Below are 18,077 nucleotides of genomic sequence, written 5' to 3'. Positions count from 1 at the left end.
AATCTACCCACATCACTTTCACCCTTCGTCAAAATGACTGTCCCGGCATAACTTTCAACAACACCATTGTTCCACGTGCAAGGGAAGCGAAATACTTGGGCTTGTTATACGACAGGAGGCTCACATGGGGTCCCCATCTTAAAAGTAAACGGAAACAGCTAAATACTCGCCTTCATATAATTACACCTCTCATTCAATCCAACCAGAACGTTTCCTACCGTTTACTTCTATACAAATCCCTCCTCCTACCAATATGGTCATACGGCATTGCGCTCTGGGGTGCTGCAAAAACCTCTAACATAAGGACAATTCAGGCGTTCCAGTCCATTTGTCTCCGCATTGTAACCAAAGCCCCGTGGTATGTCACCAACGACTCCCTTCACGAAGACCTCAAAATAGCAACAGTCAAAAAGACTGCATCTATTTACTACCAAAGACTACATTACAAAATGCAATGCCATCCAAACCGACTTGTCACTCAGCTACGCTCAAAAACTCTTCCGGGCAACCCAAACCGACGCCTCAAACGAAACTGGTCAAGAGACTTACTTAATGTAAATTAACCTAATTTAAAATTTCTTATGTAAAGGTGGCTCTAATGTGAGCCTCCTCCTCACTGCCCCATCTCTTTTTGTTTTTCATCGCATAATCACTTATTGTACATATATCTGTATAGATTGTAAGTTTGCTAATAAACGTCCTTAAAAAAAAAAAAAAGCGTTTTTTAATCTAAACATGTGTAGAAAGGTCGGGAAATGTTTATAATTTTTATTTAAGGGGACACAATAACTACATATTTTCTTTATATATATATACATATCATATAAATTTCAACGCGATGTAGCCATTTTTCTCGACATTTTAGTAGGACAAGTTGAAAATTGAAAAGTTCTATATTTTTATTTTTTACGATTAAGGTTAAAGTAGACAAATTGTTTAACTTTCAATTTAACATATTTTAGTTATTTTCATCCTTTTCAGCTATAATATCTCCTGAAGACCCGTCGACTTTCCGTCTCCACTGTGTACCGACCACATAGGGCTGACTTTTATTTATTAAATTAGTGAGTACACTTTTATTTTTGCCTGTAAGCTTGACCGTGAAATATAGTATTATAGAAACATCTTTTTTTTTTCGTTAAAATTTATAAATTAAAAAAAAAATAATATTACCCGTTACCACAACAGCTATCATAAATAAATAAATATTTAAAAAATTTTAAAACGTTTATATTGTTAAGCCACATGTGTTAGGCGATAATATTTGAAATCGTAAAAACTAGTTTTTGTTTGTAAGACCACATGTGGTAGATAAAAACACTTCGGTGTACATTTGTTATACTTTAAACAATGTCTTCTCGATTGTACGAATAAACAAATGCAAAACCACATTTTTTTTATTATGATGGCGGTGTCATCGATACAGGGTATCCCATCAACATATAATTAATGAAAAATCATATTCACATATTTATTCTAGTTTGATAGGTTCTTTTATTCGTTTTGTTGTAAGATTATACATCTGATTATTGTTGGGTGACAAGGTCTTTCGTGTAGGAGTTTGTGCAGCATATACTTTCATATATCGGTTCTATCTACTGATCCGCTCTTATTCTTCTATATAAATATTATGAATATGAATATAAATTATAACAATATAGTCTTAAGTGTTTTCGATCTAAACCCAAGATGGTTACATTAAATTCTGGCAAGACACCCTGTATAACAAAAAATCTGGATGACCGTCGAAAAATATGTTGTTACATATGCTACATTTGCAACATGCTGGTACATTGGTTTCTTTGCACGGCCAGTAAAATTATATTTACACTAGTGCTAAAACACATTGAATAGCAGTATACCGTATAATAACTCAACAATAACAAACAAATAAATAACGAAAAACAATATCTTATTGCAAGTTGGTTTTTTGGTAAAACTAAAAAATAACATACAATTTTTTTCTAATAAAAACTATTTATTAGTGCAATAACCACAACTCCAGTGTGACTTCCAATTAACTAGTTTTGTCATATTATTCCGGTAATACTAAATTATTTGCAGTTAAAACGAGGCCATGTCGTTCTCTTGGCCTCCGGTGTTGCTAATTGTACTAACAGTGGGTTTTTTGCAATACGGCGATTCGTGTGTACGTGAATCATATGCAGAAAAAAAAACTAGAGAACACTATCAACAATTGCTCGATATAGATACGGGATACACTCACGATGAATTGAAAGAGAACTATAATAAAATGAAGTTGCCTTTTTCATGGTCAGTGGTGGAACCGAGTGATGTTACAGAAGTTTACAAAAGACTCCTGTGTAGTTATGTGTTGCATTGTGGTCATTATATGAATTTGATCGAACCACTGTTGACCAAAGAAGGTAAGGATGCGTTACAGGGTCTTATTAACGACAAGAAAGAATGCGTGTTTTCATTCGAAGAAGAGGTGATCGACATGTTAAACTTTTTATATAATTTCGGTTATATCGATTCTATCGATCCGTTATGGTCCGTGTCCTTGTATTCGAGAAGTTTGGGCTCACAAGACATAAAGGATATATTAAACGACGAAGATACACGAATCCGACTTTTGAGTGATCACAAAAAAGTTTCCATCCAACTTGCAAAATTCACTGGACAACAATGCCAGTTTGGAGATGATAATAACAAGTATGACGACAAGAACGTTAATTCTGAATATTTTAAATCTCTGCAAGAACTCCGTGCTATTCCAAAAATATCGCACGAGACAATCAATGCCTCTGTGGTCGAACTCAAGCAGACAATCAAAGATAGATTTTATAATTTAACTCAATGTATGACCATCGTAGATTGTACATCGTACTTCAGATTTGATCATTTGCTTTTGACATCTAAAATAAAAGACTCTGTTTTGAGACAATTATTAAACGACTTTGCAGAAATTACCGACCAATTGGAACAAGAAAGTATATACCGTCTAATAAATGATAAATGCTCCAAAAAGCTTGACTTTAAATCTTTTGGGGCACTGACCAACGACGTTGCGGAATGCCAAGGTATTTTAGTGAACGTTATAAGATATGTCATACATTACACCTCGTGGAAACACATTTTAGAAATTGCATTACGCTTAAAATCTGGAATATGGCCTGTGCCTGCTATCGATCAGATAAAGAAGTCTAGCGAGAATATGAAAAACTATTTTGATGAAGTTATAAAGATTTTTAATTTGGAAAAAGATAATGAATTAGAATTTATTGCCAAACTCTTTTCTGAATCATTTGTATTCAAGTTAGCTGATGTAAGTAAAAACAAAGAGCTTGAAAATACCGTTTTGAAACAACTAAAAGAAATTAATTCGAAATATTTTCAATTCGGTAATGATAACTTTTCTGTTGACAAGATTACCGGAAATTATTTACAAGATAGAAAGCTTAAGTTAAAAAATATGGGGAAGTGTTGGGAGTTTGATACTAATTTATTAGAGAGTGAATTAAGTTTTTTTGCATTTAGGGAATTTGTAAAACATTCATTTGGAGGTACTGATTTTGATGTAATACGTTCATTTATTCGTTATTCTAAAAACAAGAATCTATAATTTATTGCATGTTGTTTTTTTTTTAATTTTAATTTCTGCTAATTTTATTAAAATATTAAATTGTGTTAAAATCAGGCTATATAAATTCTGGTGTACTTAGTCTATGAAGAGTTTTGTTATCATTAACATGTAATAGTTTTAATTTTGTGACTTCCCATGTTATAATTATTGTGAAAAGCTTCATAGTTTACCCAATAATCTAACAGTCTTATATTAATATTATAAAAACAATTAATTTTGTCAAATAAATAATGTGCTACAATTTTAACTGGTTTTTATTTCTAATAACTATTTATTCATTATTCCAATTTTTACTAAACCGGCTGTTAATATCACTATACAATTATCCTCCATCAAATGTAAAAAAAAAGACAATCGAACTCGCAACGAATCTGTGATTGTGATTTGGGATATTATAATAATAATTTTTTTTTATTTATTGTGTTTGTTTAAAACAGGTTTTAACATCTAGATAACTAACCTATGTGTAGATGTAAAATATTTAAGGTAACAGAAAGTGTGAAATTGTATTCAATTAAAGAATATAACAGGAATTCACTTTCGAAAATGTCTACACATGTTGTTACATATGCTACATTTGCAACATGCTGGTATAGGCGTGCGCACGGGGCGAGCTGGTCGTGCCTGGGCTCGACCGGACATTTTATAGGGGGCTAATTTTTTTTTTGTATAGTTAAATTTGCGTATACATTTTACTAAAATCTATATTGTATAATAATATGTTCGTGAAGATCATAAGCATTTTATTTGTTGTGACTTGTGATAGTGTAATAAAACTAAACATATTTACCGGCTACCACTAATAATAAAACCAGATATTAATACTAATAATAATGAATCCATCCATTCATGGCTCGATTGGATAAAATCAAACAATTACCCAAACTCATTTAATGGATTTTACACCGTACTAAAATTTTTTACTGTATTACCAGTTACAAGTTGTTCCTGCGAAAGAGTATTTTCAAAATTAACAATAGTAAAAAATAAATTGAGGAGTACTATGCTCCAAGACCGGCTAAATGATTTATTATTAATGTTTACTGAATCAGAACTAACATCTAGTGTCGACATTGACATGGTGATTGACGAATTCAAAGCTAAGGAAAATAGAAGAATTTATTTATAATTCTTCATTTATTATAATATAATAATACATCAGTAAATATTTTTATATGTATAATGTATTAATATACGTACATATCATTTTTAATTATTAATTGGTTTAATAATTAACATTTTCTTTCATTTTGGGTAATGTTTTATTTTTTAACATATTTCTATTTATGTTGAATGATTTTAAAGGATTGAAATTTTTGTATTTAACTTCAATAACATGCGTCTAGAAATAAAAATATGTTGTATGCTCATTAACCAGTTTTTTATTTACAGTTAGAACGTATGTTTACTATTAAAATAAATGTAGGGGCACTGTCCAAGTATTGGGGCACTAATATTGTTCAAAGCTCGACCGGAAATTGAAGTCTGCGCACGCCTATGCACGCTGGTACATAGGTTGCTTTGCACAGACAGTAAAACATTATTTACACTAGTGCTAAAACACATTGAACAGCCTTATACCGTATAAAAACTCAACAACAGCTGTCTACGACGTGACGGCATGACAAAGGTCTTCGACCGCTGCACCGCATTTGTTCGCGATAATCGGCGTTTCCCTTCTTCCCGTGCCCTCCACTCTGAGTTTTATCATGTTCCGTTATTATGTGGTATAACCTTTAAATACTGTTGTGTAGTTTTTGGAAATTTCATGCTCATGGGCTGGGCCACACACCCTTTTCCTTCGTGTCCAAAACGTACAATTCAAAATTGCACTTTTCTTTTCTCTGTTCTCGTGTTTTTCGCGCTGCCATTACATAATATAATAAACAGTTTATCTAAAACGCCGACTTGTTGTAGTTCTTATTTCCACCGTGACAATATCTTATTGCAAGTTGGCTTTTTGGTAAAACTAAAAAAAAAAAATACAATTTTTTTCTTATAAATACCACTTAATACTGCAAAAAACACAACTCCTGTGTGACTTCCAGAAAACTAGTTTTGTCATATTATTCCGGTAATATTAAATTATTTTTAGTTTAAACGAAGTCATGTCGTTCTCTTGGCCTCTGGTGTTGCTAATTGTACTAACAGTGGGTTTTTTGCAATACGGCGATTCGTGTGTACGTAGATCATATGCAAAAAGAAAAACCAGAGGACACTATAAACAATTGCTCGATATAGATACGGGATACTCTCACGATGAATTGAAAAAGAACTATAATAAAATGAACTGGTCTTTTTCATGGTCAGCGGTGGAACCGAGTGATGTTACAGAAGTGTACAAAAGACTCCTGTGTAGTTATGTGTTGCATTGTGGTCATTATATGAATTTGATCGAACCACTGTTGACCGAAGAAGGTAAGGACGCGTTACAGGTCTTATTAACGACAAGAAAGAATGCGTGTTTTCATTCGAAGAAGAGGTGATCGCCATGTTAAACATTTTATATAATTTCGGTTATATCGATTCTATCGATCCGTTATGGTCTGTGTTCATGTATTCGAGAATTTTGGGCTCACAAGACATAAAGGATATATTAAACGACGAAGATACACGAATCCGACTTTTGAGTGATCACAAAAAAGTTTCCATCCAACTTGCAAAATTCACTGGACAACAATGCCAGTTTGGAGATGATAATACCAAGTATACCGACCAATACACTAATTCTGAATATTTTAATTCCCAGCAAGAGTGTGCTATTCCAATAATATCGCACGACACAATCACTACCTCTGTCGTCGAACTCAAGCAGACAATCAAAGATAGATTTTATAATATAACTCAACGTATGAACATCGTAGATTGTACATCGTACTTCAGATTTGATCATTTGCTTTTGACATCTAAAATAAAAGACTCTGTTTTGAGACAATTATTGAACGACTTTGCAGAATTTACCGACCAATTGGAACAAGAAAGTATATACCGTCTAATAAATGATAAATGCTCCAAAAAGCTTGACTTTAAATCTTTTGGGACACTGACCAACGACGTTGCGGAATGCCAAGGTATTTTAATGAACGTTATAAAATATGTTATACATTACACCTCGTGGAAACACGTGTTAGAAATTGCATTACGCTTAAAATCTGGAATATGGCCTGCGCCTGCTATCGATCAGATAAAGAAGTCTAGCGAGAATATGAAAAACTATTTTGATGAAATTATAAAGATTTTTAATTTGGAAAAGGATCATGAATTAGAATTTATTGCCAAACTCTTTTCTGAATCATTTGTATCCAAGTTAGCCGATGTAAGAAAAAACAAAGAGCTTGAAAATACCGTTTTGAAACAACTAAATGAAATTAATTCGAAATATTTTCAACTCGGTAATGATAACTTTTCTGTTGACAAGTTTACCGGAAATTATTTACAAGATAGAAAACTTAAGTTAAGAGCTATGGGTAAGTGTTGTGAGTTTGATATTTATTTATTAGAGAGTGAATTAAGTTTTTTCGCATTTAGACAATTTGTAAAACATTCATTTGGAGGTACTGATTTTGATGTAATACGCTCATTTATTCGTTTTTCTAAAAACAAGAATCTATAATTTATTGCATGTTGTTTTTTTTTTTAATTTTAATTTCGGCTGATTTTATTAAAATATTAAATTGTGTTACAATCAGGCTATACAAATTCTGTTGTATTTATTCTATAAAGAGTTTTGTTATCATAAACATGTAATTATTTAAATTTTTTGACTTCACATGTTATAATTATTGTGAATAAGCTTCATAGTTTAACCAATAGTCTAACAGTCTTATATTAATATTATAAAAACAATTAATTATGTCAAATAAATAATATGCTACAATTTCGACTGGTTTTTATTTCTAATAACTATTTATTCATCATTCCATTTTTACTAAATCAGCTCTTAATATCACTATAAAATTTTTCTCGATCAAATATGAAAGTACAAGACAATCGAATTCGCAACGAATTTGTGATTGTGATTTGGGATATTGTAATAATAATTTTTTTTTTATTTATTGAGTTTGTTTAAAACAGGTTTCAACATTTAGGTAATTAACCTATGTGTAGGATACATTGTATAAATAGAAAAAATAAATTGATTAATTATAACTAAGAAGTAATAAAATGTTCAAACATCAAAAAGTGTTGTTCTAAGTCCATTTTACATTAATTTGTACAGTTTAATAATTATTTTATGTGCATTATTTTCTTTAGAAGCATATTTTATTGTTTTTGGGATGTCATGCTGATTCCTCGCAAATGAGTATACCAGGAAATTTATTGTTGTATGATTATTGCTCAGGTTGAGTTTACAAATTTAGCAGAATGGTTTTGGTTCCCTGTTTAATAGAAATTAGTGTGTGAGCTGGGAATGGCCTATTTTAACTCTGCTGATAAAGTTTTGGTAGTGCCAGTTGAATTCAGGTGGATATCGGTAAGGTACAATGTGTTATATGTGATCTCTCTTAGCTTATTGTCTTATCTTTCACTTGACAAAGCAAAATTGCGACATTATAATACTTTGTCTGGAAAAAACTTTAGAAACATTAGTGGTATTGTATGGTTAAAACTAAAATATTTTTGTTTTATTTATTTATTTCTACGCCTGACGGTGATTTACAAGAAAAGTACATAAGTGTTAGGTAGGTATATGAAATGTAGGTACTATGTTATATCTATAGCCTAACTAGATGGGAGAGGGGAAGAGCCAAGCAAGTTCAAATGCATTAAATCACTTTCAAAATAAATACCCTCTTTAAACCACTATGCTAATTTATAATTGGGCTTAGTATAATACTGTACTAGTTCGGTCTGCACAGATTAAACTCTGCTTGGTTTGAGCTGTACTGGTTAGGACAGAACTTAATTTATACTCTACAAGTTTAAACTATACTAGTTGGGAATGTACAAGTTTTGCTGGTGAACACTGTGCTAAGTTTGAACATTACTGGTTTAAGCTATACTGGGTTAGTACTTAACCGATATTTATTTATTGACATAACTGCTGTTAACCCAAATACAGTACTAAATAGAAAAAAAACCATAAATATAATAATAACAAAACTAAACTTATACAAATGATAATGTAAACATATAGTTCAAATGGATCGGTATTTTGTTTTTTTATTGAAATATTATTTCTTCATAATCCATAAAGTAATAGCATTAAATACTGGACAATTTTACCAAGATTGTAGTTTAGTACCACAAAGATGCAAACAAATATCTATCAATTTTTTTTTAGTTAAAATACAATTAATTTTATTATACTTAATATTTATTATTATTATGGAGTTATTAATGTCTGAAACTTAAAAACTAAGTATTTTATGGAATACATTTTAGATGAAGTATAGTACCTACAAAGGAACAATTTTTTTCGTTAAGTTAAGTTAGTTAACTTAATAAGTATGTAAAATATTTAGGCTAACAGAAAGTGTCAAATTGTATTCAATTGAAGATTATAGCAGGAATTTACTTTCGAAAATGTCTACCGAACCGATTTCAAATACTTTTGTCTTTGTTAAAAATTTTACATCTTCTTTAGGAGGGCTAAAAGGCCATTTTTTTAATTTTACTCTAAGCGTTTATATTTTTACTTTTTTATAGTTTTTTTTTTGATAAATATAAATAATTTTTTTAATGGCTAAATCAAAAAACAGACATTTAGTCCCCGTAGAGAGTCTTTTAGATCCAAATGCTTGACAAAATTACACCTATATAAGATGGTCGGATTTAAATTTTGGTAAACATTTTTAAGCTTAATAGCCTCTTTTCAAGGTCGTTATATTTCAATTAGAATTGTGTTTAAATCCTACTTTTAATTTCTCAAATTTTCAGTATTCACTTCGTTGTCTTTTTCAAAGTAAACTAAAAAGTAGATTTTTAAATAACTAATCAAAAATCTACTTGCGCAATAACCTGGGGGAAAAGGCATTGGCCTTTTTAGCTCATTGGAGCTCAAATATTTATACAGAATTGAAATTCAACACAATTTTGCTTTTAGGTCTCAGTTGGTCTTTCATGCGCTACCAAAATGTCTTTAAAACTGGCCAAACAATATTGTTAAGCGCGCTTGTTGACATTATCGGCAGGAAATGGTCCGATGAGATTGGCCGACTTTAGGAACATGATGAGCCATTCTGTAGACAACGAACAGGAAAAAAAAGTACTCCAGAATATGTCGGGCAGACAAAATTACATAAGTGTAGAAACCCTTCAAACTATCCTGGAAAACGTCCACTTTAAATTTAACCAAGCTAAACTTCGGGCGTTTGATGCCAATGAAGATTTGAAAACCACATTAGAAGGTAATTTGGAGGGTGTTATGTACATCAAAATTAATTAATAATTTACTGTTGATTCACTGTTGAATTCAAAACGCACGTCATCGTATCGTTGTTTATTGTAGAAAACCAAAAAAAACCCGATTTGTCCATGAACTGTTTTCAACTTTTAAATTTGAATTAATTGGTGTAACTATAGAATTGTATAATATGTCTTTTTTAAGATTTCTTTTTTATATTATATTTTAATATTATTACTCCACCGCACAGCGCACTCCAGCTTCCATCGTACCCTTTAACCATTAGTAACTTGAAAGGTAATTGAAAGGTTATCGACCAGTTAAAATTTTCAGTAAATTATTCCTAATGAAACGGCTATCTTAATTTTTTTTTAAAAATGTAACAAAAAGAATAAAATAAATTATTTAAAAAAGTAAAATAGTTAAGTGCAATAAAAAACGTGGTGCTTACAGCGCAAATGTGTATAAATTAATTTCAACAAATAAAATCTTTAATATATTTACTAGAACAAAAGTTATTTCTTTTGTCGAATCGTTGTGGACAGTGGAACACCTTGTATAATTACTATATTGATAAAAATAAACATTATTCAATATCCCACAACTGTGTCTCCCTCTAGTATTAGGTATATTTTATTTTCGAACTTTGCGATATCAAAATTGAGATCACATTGTATGAAAACAATATGAAAACAAAAAATTCGATTATTAATTAAACCCAGTGAGATATTGACTGGTTCGTGATAAAAGAATCACCCTGTATAGCAAATCAAAGTTTAAGATTGAAAAACAGGTACATTTTTTCGGGGTTTATCGGTTTTTAAGATAAAAGAGTTGGCTTATTTTACTTTTGACCTACCGATAAATAATTATCTCCATACGATTTCGGATCTATACAAGTGTCGGACAACAGGAAAAAAAATTGTATTTTACCTACAGATACTTTTTATCATTATTAAAACGATAGTTTCTTAGTTCTTGTTATCGTATCGAGGCAAAAAAAACTCCATGTGTTAAAGAGCATATGTATAAAAAATGTATAAATTATTATTTAAGTTGGATTCACACCACGAAGAAAAACGGTAAACACCCATCAAACATACATAAATATAATATTTCTATCGATAAATTGTCATACGCTACCTGCTATGCAAATTCACAAAAATTCACATAGGCTGGCCTGCCAAATTTTTCTGCATAATACGTCATGACGATCGGTGTGTAAAACCAATAACTAAAAAGCACGTAAGCTTAAACTCTGCGTTAAAATTCAGTACATCGTTTAGTAAGCTGCACTATCAAACTCCAAAAGTTGTAAGTATACTTTGACGATCAGAAAATGTGAAATTTTCAAATACTCTTATTTAAAAAAAACGTATTAGCGATACAAATTTCTATTTTCCATTTATATCTTAAATATATTTAAGGGGACGTTTTGGATAAAATGCTAAATTCGATTTGATAGTTGATAATTATTTTTCATAATGCGTAGTGTTGGAATAAAAGCATCATTCGAATAAAATGTTATTTGAGCAAAAGTCATTTGAATAAATTGTGGAAAAAAATACTCGATTGAGAATTTGTATAACTCTAGTTGAAATAGATAAATATTTTTAAAATTTTTATAATAGCCTTAACTTTATTCATAAGGATTTTATATTTCTTTATTTGACATTCCCTAAAGCCGTGTTTTCCTCTCGTCATTTTTTAATGAACGATTTTTCTTTAAACAATAATGATAGTAAGAATAATTATGATTCATGCGTGGTTAAATTTTAGAGCTCGAAATTGAGTAGTCAAAAGATTTTGCTGAGTTGCTTCTTGTATTTTAAATCTAATGAAATATAAAACGTTGAATAATTTGTTTATTTGTTTGACTAGACATTTTTAGCTTCGATGCAAATCGGAGAAGTTCCTTATCGCGGGTTGGCGAGGGGGGGGGGCCTAGCCGAGAAAAAATGTAACGCGTTATGAAAACTATATGTAGTGCGGTCGAGCGTGATCGGTTCCCAAGAGTGAGTGGACCGGGTTCAAATCCGGCTCCCCTCTCAACGCTTTTTGCATTTTTTTACAAATTTTTTTCAACTTTTATGATAATTTATATTGCAAGAAGTCTAAAAACTTATAAAATATTTATATTTTATCACTACAAAATACATTTTTACCCTTAAAAGTACTTGATAACCTACATTGCACACGGGTTTTCGTCATTTATTATACTTGGCAGGAGATTTTAATATTAATTTTCAAAAACAAGAAACCACTCACTCCTGGGAACCGATCACGCTCGACCGCAACTCATATAGTTCTCATAACGAAACCTATACGAAAGGGACTTCGTTACAAACATATTAAACGGAAAACAAATTCGGCATTACAGTTCTTTTTTAATTGCCGGAAAACTGTGTTATCGCAGATTGCGTATATTTTAACAAACACACCTAAAATCTTAAAAAAAATTTTATCAAATCATTAAAACAATTTTATGTATATCTATGCAGAATGATACTATTAAGTTTTGTGCTCAAGTACCACTTTTTAAGAACAAAACCGTGTCCTGTTCGTGGTGGAAAATTGTATAGATGTTTTTGTTTTCATGAACACTATAGCTCGGTGTGGACACGAAATTGTGTTTAAATATTAATTGTTAAATGTAATTAAATATTAATGTGTTAAGAAATAAAAACAAGTTATATTAATAACTTGTTTATATTATACCAATGTCATCATCCCGTAAATATTTTAAAAGTTCATTGATTCATATACATTTCTTTTTTGTAACGTTGGTCTTACCCAAAAACGTCTTTTTTTTAATTTTTTTATTATTTTGAACATTTAAATAAATATATCCAGCACCCAATATTAGTATACCTTCCTCGTCTTCGATATCTCTTGTCAGTTTCTACATTAATATTTTAATTATTAAAAAAATGTAATTCTTAAAACAAAAACGATCTTTTCAGAATGGATAGATGAAAAAAAACCCAACACAAACATAGTATTTTAATTTTTGTTCATGATTTGTTAAGGTTTTTTGTCAATTCAGTGTGGACAAATGTTTTTTTACAGTTCTGTTTTTTATAAACAGAAAAAAGTTGAGTTTTTGTTTTGTTTTTTTAAAACCTCTGTGTGGACCCGGCTTACGATTTAATTTTAATTTAAATGTTACAAACTCATTGTTTCTTTAGAAAATAACAAGAAATTAATATACAGGGGGGGGGGCATTAAAACGGGCGATTTTCCAATGTATTTAAATGGGAAAACCCGTTTCACTACCACACCCTTTACATTTTAAGGATCTATGAAAAGGTTTTTTTAGTTGCGTTTTGTTTTCTACATTGTCAATCTAGTAAAATAGATGTATATCAGAACTTTGAAATAATATAATCTATGATGTATAAATAGTTTGTGTGAGATTGCTCTAATGGAAGTATATAATACATAAATATTGAATTTATCGAGAATAAGCGATTATAATTTAAACTATGGAGTACAAACGGCTGAAACTTGAATCGTCCACCATTCCAACTAAATTTAACAAGACATTGTATATGTGTTATTTGGTCCACTTCGTTTTTGCAAAAAAAAAAAAACAGTACAGTGGGGTCGGGGCTAAGTGGCGACGGGGAGGTCACAGGTTTACAGGAATTTTTTAAAAAAACGCTTTGATGCAAATCGGTAGTTAGTATTTTTAAGCCAGTACAGTCCAAACCAAGCACAGTATAAAACAGCAAAGTTAGAAAGTATTAAATTGAGGTTCTGTATTTACAAATAAGCATCAAAGCGTTTATTTGAAAGTCATTTTATTCAATTTTGTCACTTTTATTTATAATAATTCCTGTAGACCTGTGACCTTTCCGTCCCCTCGTTGCTTTGATTCCATTATGCCTATACTCTACTGTACTAGTCCTCTTGTATAAAATCACTTTCAAATTAACGCTTTGGTGCTTATTTGTAAATACAGAAACTCAATTTAATACTTTCTAACTTTGCTGGTTTATACTGTGCTTGGTTTGGACTGTACTGGCTTGAAAATACTAACTACCGATTTGTATCGAAGCGTTTTTTCGAAAGTGATTTTATCACTTTCAGATTTAAAAATTCCTGTAAACCTTTGACCTCCCCGTCGCCACTATACCCCGACCCAACTATGCTCTGTCCCCACTATGCCCCGATCCCACTGTACTGGTTTTTTAAAATATTTTTAAATAATACAAGTAAATGAAGGTAATATTTTATTAAATTTAATTAATTTGTTAATTATCTCGTGCCTAACGCTGATCTGCGTAAAGTTTCTTACAGCTGAAACACATTTTAACATTTTTATTTTATAACAATTTTTAATTGAAAAAAAAAAGAAAAACACTTTCTCTGGACTATATTATTAATTGCAGTCAAATTTTATACGTTGCTTTTAGGATAAAAAAATGTATTGTTGAAAAGCGCAATTTTATGTTTTTTTTTTCAATAATTGTTAACGTACCTGTTTCATAAACTTTTTAAATTAAAAATAATGTTAAAAACAGTACGGCTTGTTGAAAATTCTTTGAAGTTATGATAGGAGCGTAAGCGTGGTTAGGTTATGTTGGTTTAGACGTCTTTTATTTTTTTCTAAATAAAAAGCTACACAAAAAAAAAAAATTATAATAATAATAACAATTATCTTATTTCTACTGGAGCATCAGAAAATTATATGACCATAGTAATACGTTATATGTTGAAATACATCCGACTATACATCTACTAATTTTCTCAATTGTAATAATACACTACAATCAGACGTAGTACAAGATGACAACTTGACTGCAATACAATAACTGCAATGATTTTTTTTTTTTTTTAGATTTTAAAAGTATTCAATTTACGTGTTTATAGACACCGTCATACGATGAAATTCAATGGCTTGGGTCTTTTATGTATGTTGCTAGTTAGCTCTTTGAATGTCGTTTCGGGACATGAATGTCTTAGTTTAGAACCTGTGAAAGATTTCGATATGAAAAAAGTAAGTTGAAGTAACGCGTTTGATACTTGATAGGATATAAAATAATAAAATAAAACAATTAACTACCGTGTGGTAATTAACCATAATAATTATCATTGGTTAAGCATCTACTAGCCTTACTGTATTTATAATTAATGTAGCTACCTTTTTTTTAACTTAAGCCTATAATTTATTGTTACATAAAAATATATATAGGAAACTAATGTGGGTCATTTATAATATATAATTGTTCATTTCACTTCTTACTCATCCCCACCGTTAGAAGTTTCTGTTTTATCGGAATTTTTACCAACCGACTTAGCGACCCCAAAACTATAAATACAATTTGACAAATGTATGTAAATCGGCTAGTTCCGCCAGAACTTTGAAACGCCTCAAATATTAAATCATAAAGTTCAGTAAAATTGAACTTTATGATAAATAAAAATAAATAAACTTGGTACAAGTATGACTGACTTGTGTTTAGGAAAATAATAATTGGGAGATGTAGGAGGGGTGGTATATCAGCTACTTTTCGAGGTCAGGACGTAAAAGAGTCGACATACAAAATGTTCGGAAACTAAATCTTTAGTTACTGTATAAATATTTGTTTATAGACCTAGCTGACATTTCTTAAAAACAACAACAAAATAACTTTCTTAGAAATATTGTTTTAACTAACTCCTGCGTGTACTCGTTCTAACCCGTCGCTTTTTCTATAGTTTTTAGGGCCATGGTACGTCATAAAAACGACGTTATACGTTACTCGATGTTTGGTGTATGATATTTACACACAGAAAATCGATGATATGGCAGATCATGAAGCTAAATCCGATTACAAATTCATGTTTGGAGCATTGGAAGCCAATACAAATTCACCATCACAATTGACTTTTACCGATCTTAGAATTGATTACTCAAGTTCGTGCGATGATTTGACAGTTTTCTTTTAATATTTTTGTGAATTCTTTCATTGTGCTACACCCGATAAATCAACAATTCCTTTTTGTTTAAAGCTGAATGATTTTTAGCGTTTCATTAAATTTACCTACCGACAGTATAAACCACTTCACAGTGTATAGATACCCAATTGGAAAATTGTATAATATACTTGTTTGCAGATCCTGCAAACAAGAAACCGTCTATGGTTGTGTTCAACACTAACTATGAATCCTATGCGGGTGTATACGTATGCGCAAAAAGACGAAATGGCCATGGCTTCACACATTATATAGCCTTTATGTCCAGATCAGTGACGTTAGACAAAGAAATCATAAATGAAGTAAATACAAAATAACAATCGCTTCGGATTTTTGATATTTATAGTTTTGGAATAAAAAGAAAAATTAATTAATTGAATCTGATTTATGCAGTTAAATAAATTCATTGGTTTTTTTTTTATTTACAGTTGTTTTCAAGTGTATTTAATGGTCATATAACACCAGAAGATCTTAAATTCATAAACGTTGACCACGCGGACTGCAACTATGAGAATAGTAATGATCAGAAAGTCATTAACGAAGATGGGGTAGTTTACATATCTATCAAATGGCTACCATTTGTTGTACCTGCACCTTAAGGATATGTTAAAATGTATTAAATACGAATGAATTCTAAATATTTTTAGTACGACAACGTACAGCCAACCCATTACAATTATATTGTTGAATGCAATCTATAAAAACATTTTATAATAAACCCTTTTACCATTAATAAATACTTTTTAATTCAAAATCAGGGATAAAATCCTTATTAAAAAAAAAATGTTAAATTCTTAGGCCTTTTTGTTTAATTGGAAATCTTTAGCTTAGTGTAAATGTATTTAATGTGCTTTTAAATAAAATTAAACTCTACCAGATTATATTCAAGTAAAAAAGTTATAAAAAATTGGAAATTTATTTATTTATCTACAAAAAAATTCATTACCTCCATATTGCTTATGTTCCTTTACACTGTTAATATTATTGTCAGCTTCGTAGTGTGTCGTTATTGATAAATCTGCAGGTATGATTACTGAAATTTAACAACAAGCAAAATGTTTATAATATACAGTCATTTGTAATATTTGAATATATATTATTTAGTAATAAGTGAATAGTAATTGTAACGTTTCTGTTTGGCTAGGCCAGGCCGAAACGACAGTCGATAGGGTTAAATTAGTGGACCCGAAGACGGGACGGATGTCAATGAGCAGTTGAATAATCTTTGAAAATTATTTATTAAGTTATTACTGTTGAGATAGGAGAGGAAGTGCGGTTAGCATAAGTTGGTTTAAACGTCCTTTTATTATTTTAATTTTTTTTAAGAGCCATGCGTTCAAAAAATGAATAACAATTTTTTTATTCATACTGAACAATCAGAAAATAAAGTGACCACATTATCATATTATATAGTAAAACACATCCGACATTACATCTACTAATTTTCTCCATCACACCCAAAACTATATCAAAACATATTATACAGTCGTGGTCTTCGAACAGCAGTAGAAATTCGAAATTGGTTATTAGAGTAAACTACAATATTAAAAATAATACCCCGAAGCTTATACAAATTAACTGGTTAATCAATTAACATAGTCAAAATGTTCTTAAAAATTCTTTATACTTCGATATTGCCTATACAAAACTCCTTAGAAACCATTATGATTTTTGCAAACGCATCGGCTAATGTTAAATTGCCAGAAATACTACGCTTTGTCAAAAATATAATTTGAAATAGGTAACACCTTTTGGAAAAAGTTTTTTTTTTAATGTATTATTTCCAAAAATGTGTTCTTTTAACCAAATAATATATTATTTTTAATAATATTATGACTTTTTCTTTTAAAGAAAATGTATAATATTTTCATAAAAAAAAAGCAGCTTAGAATACATGTTTAATTAATTGAAAATCGTAAAACGATCAATTCAACTTAATTATTTTTATAATACTATTACTTACCTCTTCATATGACAAAGGCTTATGTATAGTATATACTGACTTCATCATTATGCTCGTTTAATTAAATGAAAATGCCTTTTAAACTGCTAAACCGATTTCTTCTTGTAGCATCTCCATAAATCAAAAATCGTACCCGCAAGGTACTCAATTGGACCAACCCTAATTTGTATGGAATATTTTTTGAACATAGTACTTGTACT

The sequence above is a fragment of the Adelges cooleyi genome, unplaced genomic scaffold (genome assembly GCF_023614345.1).
Source record: "Adelges cooleyi isolate 19-005CV unplaced genomic scaffold, UGA_ACOO_1.1 ACOO_flye_CR_arks_rails_tigmint_CR_PRNA_76, whole genome shotgun sequence".
Lineage (NCBI taxonomy): Eukaryota > Metazoa > Arthropoda > Insecta > Hemiptera > Adelgidae > Adelges > Adelges cooleyi.
This window is presented reverse-complemented; position numbering follows the sequence as displayed.